This window comes from Rhyacophila brunnea, unplaced genomic scaffold (assembly GCF_057557595.1).
Source record: "Rhyacophila brunnea isolate RB1 unplaced genomic scaffold, BYU_Rbru_1.0 scaffold_14, whole genome shotgun sequence".
Classification (NCBI taxonomy): Eukaryota; Metazoa; Arthropoda; class Insecta; order Trichoptera; family Rhyacophilidae; genus Rhyacophila; species Rhyacophila brunnea.
In genome coordinates this window covers 1,293,285-1,303,799 of record NW_028232796.1, presented here as the reverse complement: position 1 = coordinate 1,303,799, position 10,515 = coordinate 1,293,285, and the positions used below count along the sequence as shown (strand labels likewise).

General features: G+C 34.7%; 1 pseudogene across 1 annotated transcript; it reads left to right on the top strand.

The window, feature by feature from the left end:
* Nucleotides 1-436: 436 nt before the first annotated feature.
* LOC147075536 (toll-like receptor Tollo pseudogene) lies at nucleotides 437-7,012 on the top strand (annotated as a pseudogene). The gene has a single exon (XR_015069933.1). The product of XR_015069933.1 is annotated as a toll-like receptor Tollo pseudogene (transcript).
* Nucleotides 7,013-10,515: the final 3,503 nt, after the last annotated feature.

The following is a 10,515-nucleotide window of genomic DNA, read 5'->3' as shown; positions in this document are numbered from 1 at the left end:
TTTGGAGATCAGACAAAAATAGACAATGGATAGATCCATACTGATGATGATGATGTTGATTGTTGATGATGACCGCATACGAAAAAATACTGATTCCATATTACAAAAGAATATAGTATACTTAATAAAAAGATTAAGTAGATATCATTATTTACTTTACTGTTTTTTTATTTTACGATTTTTCATACATTCAAAAATTTTCGTTTTTATGGACTGTCATGTGAAAATTGTATGATTATTGATTAGCATACCTAGGTTAAATTACCCAATAATAATAGTTTATTTTAAAATGATAAAAATAACGCCTGTCATGTGGGGAAGTGGGGCTAGGGAGGCAAAGTTGCGTAGAGTGGGGGGAGATAGGTCCCCGCTCTACACCGCGCTTCATTCAGCCTTACGCCAGGTCAGTTATCGCTGTGTTGCTTTGGGGGGTGGACGCTTCGCTTGTTGTTTTATTACTCCCGAGTGCCGACAAGACTTACGAGAACTAAACATTTTAACTGCCTCTGTCATGGCATGCATTTGAGTACGCCGCAGCGTTATTCTATAAACTTTTTCTAGCCATCGACAAAACCGACTGGAACGATTGTTCAATCAAGAAGAAAAAGTGAACGTTTTACAGATGACAAACTTAATGTGTGTATAAATAAAATAAAACAAGTCGTTTGTTTACGTTTCGAACTGTGTTCTATTTTTTAAATAATTGTTCGAATTAAAGTGGTTATCAAACTTTATCGTAGTGATATTTAACTACTACCGGATACTCTAATTAAAGTATTAAACAGTGAACTATAAAAGTATGTTTGAAAGTGTGTTTTAATAAAACATTGGATATTTTAAAAATAACAGTGCACTGTGTTATCCTAAAGATAGTTTGGTGCTAAGCTTGCATTGTTGCGTCTGCCAAGCGATGAGGATGTGCTCGTTTTTATGAGAGTCGTTAAACGAAATATGGCTGGAAAAAGCGTCGCCGAATCGGGGGCAATGTCCCGGGTTTGTTTCGCGATGTGTTTGGTCATCGCTTCGGTGGGCGGCATGTCACCGGCGGGCGGGCCGGGTGGTCTGGGGCCAGCACCCCCCGGCTGCCGCTGGCAACGTGCCCTCGATCTCCAGCCTGCAGCCACCGCCGCCCCCGAGATCACGGTGCAGCTGACCTGCTCCATACGAACCGCGGCGGCAGTCGACAGCCTACTAGGTAACCTTACCAACAGTCAAATTCACAAGATCGACAGAATTAAACTGACGTGCTCAGATGTGCATTTTTTCGAGAGCTCGCTTCACGTCAACACCGGGAGCTCTCTCGCTCAGCTGCGCCGGTTAAAGGACCTGCGCATTGAGCACTGCAAAATCCGGTACGTGCCGGCTACCGTTCTATCTCCTCTCAGAGACCTGACTAGCCTTACTCTCAGGTCTTACAACAGTGAGATGTCCGCAATGACCATGGAGTTCCACGCAGAAAGCTTCAGAGGTCTGATGGAGTTGCGCCATTTGGACTTGGGCGATAATAACATCTGGACTTTTCCATCGGAAGTGTTTTGTCCTTTGTTCAGTTTGAAGACTCTAAACTTGACTAACAACCGGCTTCAGGATATATCTGAAATCGGTTTCTCCGACTGGGGAAAGGGGCCTACTGCCCCCGGTAAATCTTGCAATACAGGTTTAAAAGTTTTGGATGTGTCGTACAATAACATTGCTTCGCTACCCGATAATGGACTGTCAAGTTTGAGAACTTTGGAAGTTCTCGATTTGCAAAACAATGCAGTCGTCGAAATAGGGGACCGCGCATTCGTGGGGTTAACTGCATTGACTGTTCTCAACATGTCGAGCAACAGGCTAGTCGCTTTACCCCCCGAACTTTTCCAATCTTCGAGAGACTTAAAAGAAATTTTGTTATCGAACAATTCACTGAGTGTACTGGCTCCCGGACTTTTGGAAGGACTCGATCAGTTACAGGTGTTGGACTTATCTTTAAATAAACTATCCAACGATTGGGTAAACAGGGACACGTTCGCAGGGCTGATTCGTTTAGTTGTGTTGAACCTATCTTTCAATAAGCTGACTCGATTGGATCCGAAAATATTTCAAGACCTGGGCAGCCTTCAGCAAATCAATTTGGACAATAACGCTATCGAAACTATAACGACGGGAGCTTTTGTCGAGCTTAAAAATCTTCACGTGTTATCTTTATCGCAAAATAAACTAAAGAACATCGCCGAGTATCATTTCTCAAGCTTATACGTCCTCAGTCAATTATATTTGGACAATAACCGCATCGCTTCCATTCATCCCCGATCTTTTGAGAATATCACATACTTACAGGACTTGGCATTGAGCGGCAACTACCTGGAAGGGATACCGGACTCAATAAGAAAATTGCGATTTTTGAAGTCGCTAGATATTGGAAAGAATAATATCAGTAGAGTGGATAACGCTTCTTTCGAGGGTTTAGAAGAGCTCTACGGCCTTCGTTTGGTGGATAATAATATAGTAAACATATCAAAAGATGCCTTTATTACCCTCCCTTCGCTCCAGGTATTGAATTTGGCATCGAATAAAATTCAAAACATAGACAAAGGAGCGTTCGACGGAAATCCGACACTCAAGGCTATAAGGCTCGACGGAAATAAGCTAAGCGATATTAGGGGCGTTTTCAACAATTTGAATACGCTCGGCTGGCTCAATATATCTGACAACAGACTCGCTTGGTTTGATTACAGTCATTTGCCCGATAGCTTGGAGTGGCTAGACATGCACGAAAACAATATCACCAAACTGGAAAACTATTTCAATGTTCACTCTGCGAACATTCAGATGCTAGACGTCAGTTACAATTCGATCGCAGAAGTTGACGATCGCTCCGTGCCAAACAACGTGGAAACTGTATTCTTAAATAACAATAAAATTTCTACCGTAAAACCGGGAACGTTCTCGCAAAAGAATAATCTAAAAAAAGTTGTCTTGAACGGAAATCTACTAAAGACAATAGAATTGAGTGCTTTCAATCTGCCGAATATACCTAGAAACAGAGACGTGCCGCAATTTTATATAAGCGAAAATCCGTTTTATTGTGATTGCACTATGAGCTGGCTACAAAAGATAAATCAGTGGAATCCGCTCCGCCAGAATCCATTGTTTATGGATTTAGAAGACGTGATGTGTCAATTGGCCCACGGATCGCAGACGAGCAGACTGTCAGATCTGCCGTCTTCACAGTTTCTCTGCCCGTACGAGAGTCATTGCTCCGCTCATTGTTCATGTTGCGAATTCGAAGCGTGCGACTGCAAGATGACTTGCCCTGAACGGTGCTCGTGTTATCACGACAGCAACTGGAGTTCCAACGTCATCGATTGTTCCGGCGCCGGCTATACGGAGGTACCCGAAAAAATCCCGATGGACGCCACTGAAATCTACCTCGACGGGAACAACTTTGGCGCTTTAGGAAATCATATTTTTATAGGGAAAAAGAAACTGAGCATTCTGTATTTGAACAATAGTAATATACTATCAATAGAAAACGGCACATTCAACGGTCTTTATTCGCTGAAAACGTTACATTTGGGGAACAACCATTTATCAGAGCTAAAGGGACACGATTTCAATCAGACAAAGCATCTGAAGGAATTGTATTTGGACCACAATGCGATAACTTATGTCGACAACAATACTTTTATGCCTATGACGTCTCTGAAGATATTGCATTTGGAATATAACAAAATGAGGGATTTCGATCCGAGATATTTTACGTCGGCGTTATCGAGCCTCAGTCACGTCTTTCTCGAAGGCAACGCGTGGTCGTGCGATTGCGACAATGTTTTCGAACTGGAGAAGTGGTTCAAGACTAATCCCGGCGACTCAGACAATATGTTATGTCGTAGTGACGCTGAAGACGTAAACAATCTGACGATATCAGAGTCGGCTGCAAAATGTCGCGAACAGATGCAAGCAAACGTTGTTCCCTCAGAGAAACAGCCGTTTGCATATCAGGAAGCCGATGTCGCTATCAATTTCGTCCCTCTGCTGTCGATCATTCTAATAGCTGTCATACTGATCTGTTTGATGGGCGCATTGATGTTTTCTTTCCGTCAAGACGTTCGTCTGTGGGCACATTCAAAGTACGGTGTAAGGATATTCAAAAATAGCTCAGTTAACGATTGCGAATTGGATAAAGACAGGATGTATGATGGATACATGGTTTATAGTATTCTCGATGATGACTTCGTGTCAAGAGTGATTTCACCGGAACTAGAACAATCAGGTTATTCAATGTGCTTACATTATAGAGATTTGCAAATAACATCAGACAACTATTTGGCAGAGACTCTTATAAATGCTACGGAAGCTTCCAAGCGATTGATTTTGGTCGTGTCGTTTAATTTTTTGCAAAACGAGTGGTCAAAGCCGAACTTCAAACGAGCGATGAAGACCACAATCGAATCGATCAGCTCCTCGCTGCGGCGAAACAAAGTTGTTTTCATCCTGACGACAGATGTCAGCGCTTTGAATTTAGACAGCGATCTGCAGTCATTTTTCAAAATATGCACTGTCATTTTTTGGGGGGAGAAGCGATTCTGGGAGAAGATTCGCTTCGCTATGCCGGACATAGCGAACCTACAGTGGAACAAAAGTCCATCGAAGTCTTCCAATCAGATACTACCCAATGGAAGACGAAGCGTATCAAGATACACAGCGTCTCCGACATCCTTAGATCAGTGGTACAAATATGCAGCATTGCCTCCGCAGCCATTACCGGCTGCGGGTCCTATCGCTGGAGATGACTCTTCGTTGCTGACAAACACGACTCTTGCGAGTCAGCAGTATGACGTAGATGCGTTGAATCACAGTTATGTATCAATCGACACTCATTGTTATGAAGGAGCTAGGAGGGATGGAAAACAACCCTTAGACGAGCAAGGTTATTTAAGGCCTAGACCTGCACCAGCACCGCATCCTGCTTGACTAGACTCATCGTGTTTGGTAATCCACACTCACGCCGCTTAGAATGTGCAAAATTCTAACAATCGACTATAATGAACGATAATAGTGTAAAACTTTAGCCAATAACAAAATGAAATCCATACTTACGATGAAAACTAGTAAGTACCTACGTAGTGAAAAAAAATTGAATCAGTGAAGTGAAGTGATGAAATAAAACAGTACCTACCTAAATAAACAAATCAAAGGAATACTGCATTCAAAATGATGTTTTATATTGTATCATAATATTGTACATAATATAGATAATATTATAGGTATGAGCTGCTTAAAATATTTTAGGAAGGTACAATAATATCAATACCTTTATTTTAATGTGATAAACTTTTCCTGCTAAATATTGCATGTTTTATAATTTCTGTCATTTTTTTCTAGAACTTGTGGCTTATACTTTGCGGTTGATAAAAATATGATCGTTAATTTTGAGCAGAGAGCATTAAAATGAGATTGTTAAACTAACTGAATGCAAATTTTATCACGTACAAAATATAATGCAAATGGTTAGTTTGTCAACTAAGTATGTGCATGTTGTATGCCGTAACTAAACTTACCACCTATAATTATTTTAGTACCTAACTAACTAGGTATCAAAATAATTTAGCAAAAAACTTGTAACCAATTAATTTACCATTTATGAAAAGGGAGTATTACTTTAAAATATTTTCAGTTATTACGAAAATATAAATTCTTGCCAATTTCATAAAACTACAGTAGATTTTATCCCGGAAATACGAATCTTACTTACAATAATTCACACTGGGTTCCTTTTAATCAGAGAAAATTATTATATTGTTTACTTAATTAATAAAATTTGTTTTCACTGCTGGAAGAATTTTCAGAATTTTTATCTGCTTTGTCTATTTTTAAAATGTTATTTTTAACATTCCGCGAGAGCGTTTTAGGTTATTTATTTTTTCATTTCGTTACCATTTCTGATTAAAATTGTTTTGTAGAAAAAATGTAACAATTTTATTGAGACTGTAAAACAAAGACTTATTATATTGTAAAAATTGATAAAAAAATGTCTTGCATGATAAAATTTATCAGCCATGATTTACTTAATAATCTTTTTTGTATTTGTAAATAATATTATGTATTGTACATATTTATTGACAAAGTAATTTGTAAGTAGGTAGATACATTGTTGGATTTTTGTTAAAATTTACCACTACCGATCTAGATCATTCATAGATCTTTTTAAACACTGTAAGCTAAAATTATTCCAAAACTTTAATCGGAATACTATTAAATAATAACATTTGTGCATAATTTTTCTTACATACTGTAAAATAATCGTAAATGAATATTATCCAGTCCTATATTATTGACTTTGCCCAACGAATCGAGTCCATATTGCGATGCGTATTTAGCATGCTAAATTACCTTCCTAATTAATAAATAGAAAAAAAATATATTAACCCGCGTGGAAAGGGTTTAATTCTTTATTTTATAAGCATCTATCTCTCTGTAATGCTTACTCAAAAAGTACATTTTAAATCAAATAAATATACTTACTATAAACATACTTCTTGTAATTCATTGTCACAATATGAGCTGTCGTTTTTCGTTTTTACGGATTATTATTTGATAATATTATGTATTTACTTAAAAGACATTAAATATTCACTAATATATCATATTCTTGCCTCGATAACACCTTATCGTATTTACTTTAAATATCTCTAGGAAAGAATCTCTAATTTTCATACAATTTTTTTTATCAAGAACATCGACATCTTTGGTACGTACGCAATAATAAATGGACTGGAATATCTAATAACCGCTCCACTGCATCAATATTATTATAAAATACTTTACAACTTACTGTCATGCTATATTTTATCCTGTAGGTACTTACTTACATTAATTTTATTGTAAATAGCTGAATATTACAAAAATATCATAAATATATTATTTATCTTGTAAGAGTCAAAGAATTCGTATATTGTTACCAAAAAGAATGTGTAGATAATACGGTGGGACTAGTCAAATTTTCTTTTGTATGCCAATGTATGTTTACTATACGTAAAACTAATTATAATGTATCTATACTGTCTTAAAATGTTATTATTAAAATGAAAAATAATTATGAAATTAAATATTTCTTTTTATTTACTACCTACCTATTTAACTTATACCTAAACTACAGATTATCATCTATATAATATTTTCATGTATCCAATCTTACCGATAGTTCTATTTTCAGGAATATAATATACCTACATACCTACTAAACTTATAACAGATAACTGTTCCTCTATGAAATTGTTGAATCACAAAATCTCGATAGATTGGATTGGATGCATCTAGTTGCTACTTGCTACACACTGTTGACTATGGAATAAGTATTTAATATAAAAATATACAAAAATTTTCAGAACTCAAATACACAAATACAAAATAAACATTAATTTCAATAATAAAATTTACCTAAATAGTGAATGTAGATAATATCAACAGAAGCAAAATTAGGTAAATAGGCACTTATTTCTATATTCAAAATACATTTAATTAAGAAATCTTTTTTTTCTAGGATGTTTTAAAATTTTGTACCTACCTATTCTCAATAACAAAATTCTTAAATCATGCAGGTAATAAAAAGTATTTATTTATTAATAATGTATACCTACATACTTAGATAATTTGATAGTTATCTACATTCTATACAATTAGTAATTGCAACATTATTTTACAATAAATTAAACAAACATTGTTTAACAAAACAGAATAAATATGATTTAAAAAATGTTTTATTTAAGATTTTAAAATATCATTTTTAAATATTTTTTCTGATATGTACCTACCTAAGTGTTTCTTTTTTTCAAAATTATATATTTTCAATAATAAAAATACAGCATTCTTACAATTAATTAATTATACGTAGGTATTATAAATCTAGATTCTAGACAATGTTATTAGGATTCTCAGTTTTTTAATGTAAAGGTAAGTTGATAGGTAATACATAAAGTTGTACCTACACACGATAATTTTAAGTAAAACTAGTCAATATTTAACCGCAGTCAATAACACAAAGATAAATAAATAACCATTATTCGGTAAGGACATGCAAACAACCATCGTAAACATCAATTCACCTTTAGCATCACCACGCAACATTGTTTTTTATCTAATACAAATGTCACTTAAGTTGGATCTGTCAAAAGCATTTGCATTGTTTCTGTCAAAAGTGACCACTTTTCAAAAGCAATCCGAAAGCCAAAATCAAGGCCGTGTATTATCAAAAACGTGCACCTCAACACAGATTAAGTAAATACTTATTTAGAACATGACCAATATATTCAAATCAAATAGCCCCGAGTTAAACTTTCCAAATTTTAGAATGCGAAGCGTTCAAATAGATACCATGTAATAATATTCCACTGGTAGGTAAGCGAAGGCATTGACACTATTCGATCTACAGATGTATAGTAAGTTTTATAAGTTAAATATGTATGATTTTTATATTATTACAACTACTACTGTATTTATTTTGTAAAATGAGTTTATCATTTGGCATTTATCATAATATATAAATAATATTTTGCGTCACGTATATCGATCACATGGTAATCTTTATAAAGTACGAGTAGGTACAGAAATTTACGATTGATTTTATGTATGTTTATGTATGTAGAGTCAGTCTTAAGTATAGTAAATTATTTTCAATACGGTGGGTGTGGTGGGGGATTAAGGAGCTATGTAACTTGCAAAGTAACTATATGGATGTGATGAATAGCAATATTATAGTAAGTATAGTGATAAACTCATTTTATAAATTATTATGAATTACCACTAAGTAAATAAACGCACCTCTTTTATAATAACATTACTTATATTTATTTATGTTTTAATGAATCTATTCATGAGTAGTATTATGCGATAGTATGAAAAAAACCTTATTACTTATATTAGTAGGTACCTATATTAGTTTATACTCTAAATATACATAACTATAATACAAAATCTAAATCTACAATTTCTCAGTTATCCATTGTTGGATGAAAGCCTCCTCATGATATATAAATAATCTTCTTGGCTATAATAATAACATGTCTATCGTTGTTATCTACTTACGCTAGACTTGATAATATCATCATCATCGAGATCGGGGTATTCTTTGCATTTAGGTATTTCAATATAAAATCTTGGATACCGTGCTACTGGATGGTCACATGTGCAAAAATTGGTATGGAATAGGTATGTTTTTCTAAACTGTTTTTCGGGTATTTTTTTCTGATAGGGAAATTTAGATGATATCAAATTCATTATTTAGTTTCACAAGGTGAACTGGTATTCACAACACAGATGCAGGTACGAATAGAAGGAGATACATTATTTTATAAATAGTTACCTTTCATATAAAATTGTAAGTCACATTATTAGGTCAGTGGTAAATAAAAATATATTAGATATATAATTTCATACCTAGTTTTATTATGAATCGTACTATATTATCGGTAGCAAATAATGATTAATCATTTCGTTGTTAATAAATAAAAAATCGTGCTAAATTAAAAAGAAAACAAACACTTTGATTTTCTCAATGGGTAAGTACCAAATAATATGTAGGTAGGTAGATTGTAGGTGAATACCCACATAAGTAACGTTTATTCTTATTCAATGATAAGTAGCATAATTTATAGTTAGATCCCGAAATGTATTAAATAATGTATGTGCCGAAAGTTGTGAAATCGAGAAAAATCATAAAATAAATAATTGGTTTTCGATAAACGATAGGTATGGCGTTTATCCGGAATACCGCATAAAATAAGGTTGCGTGACTTTTAAACGACTTTTATAATAGTTTACTGCATATTACCAAGCTATGGAGCTATCCAATAAGCTAGAGCTGTGATGTATGATGAAAACCTAATAATATAGGTATTATTCTGTTTAAAATTATTTATAGACAGTGCTAAAAATCAGTTGATTTTTCTCAGTGTCTATAATAGCAATTGCTCTTTTTTATTAGTTCAGGGAGGGGTTAATAGAGAACACGTGCAACACTTTATTTTTCGAGAATATGTACTGATCATCCCCTAGTAAAGTAGAAAAAGAGATTGTAATAATATATGAGAGACATATTTTTAATTCAACTCTCAATGAGTTGATTGTGTCACGAGCTGTATGGCATGTTGCACAATCTTGTTCGATGTTGGAACCACATATCGTCCAGATCAAAATTATCTAATTTATGCCTGAAAAAAAAAGTAATAATGTATCTCTAGCGTTCTCCATTGACAGTAACTGCATTGCCATTTTCATCAAAAAAATATGGTCCAATTACACCTTGATACCATAAAAAACCGTGGATGTAAAAGTGTTTTAAGATTTCATGTGGGTTTTCATTACTCCAAATGCGATAATTAGTGTTTATTCTATGAAGCCAAATAAACAAAAATGAGCGTCATCGATGCAGATGATTTATGAAATAGTGGGTCTGTTTCAAATTGCTTGAAGTTGAAGCGGAGGTCGGAGCAGGAGCACGGAGCAGTGGAATAATTGGGATTTACCCGGAGCACC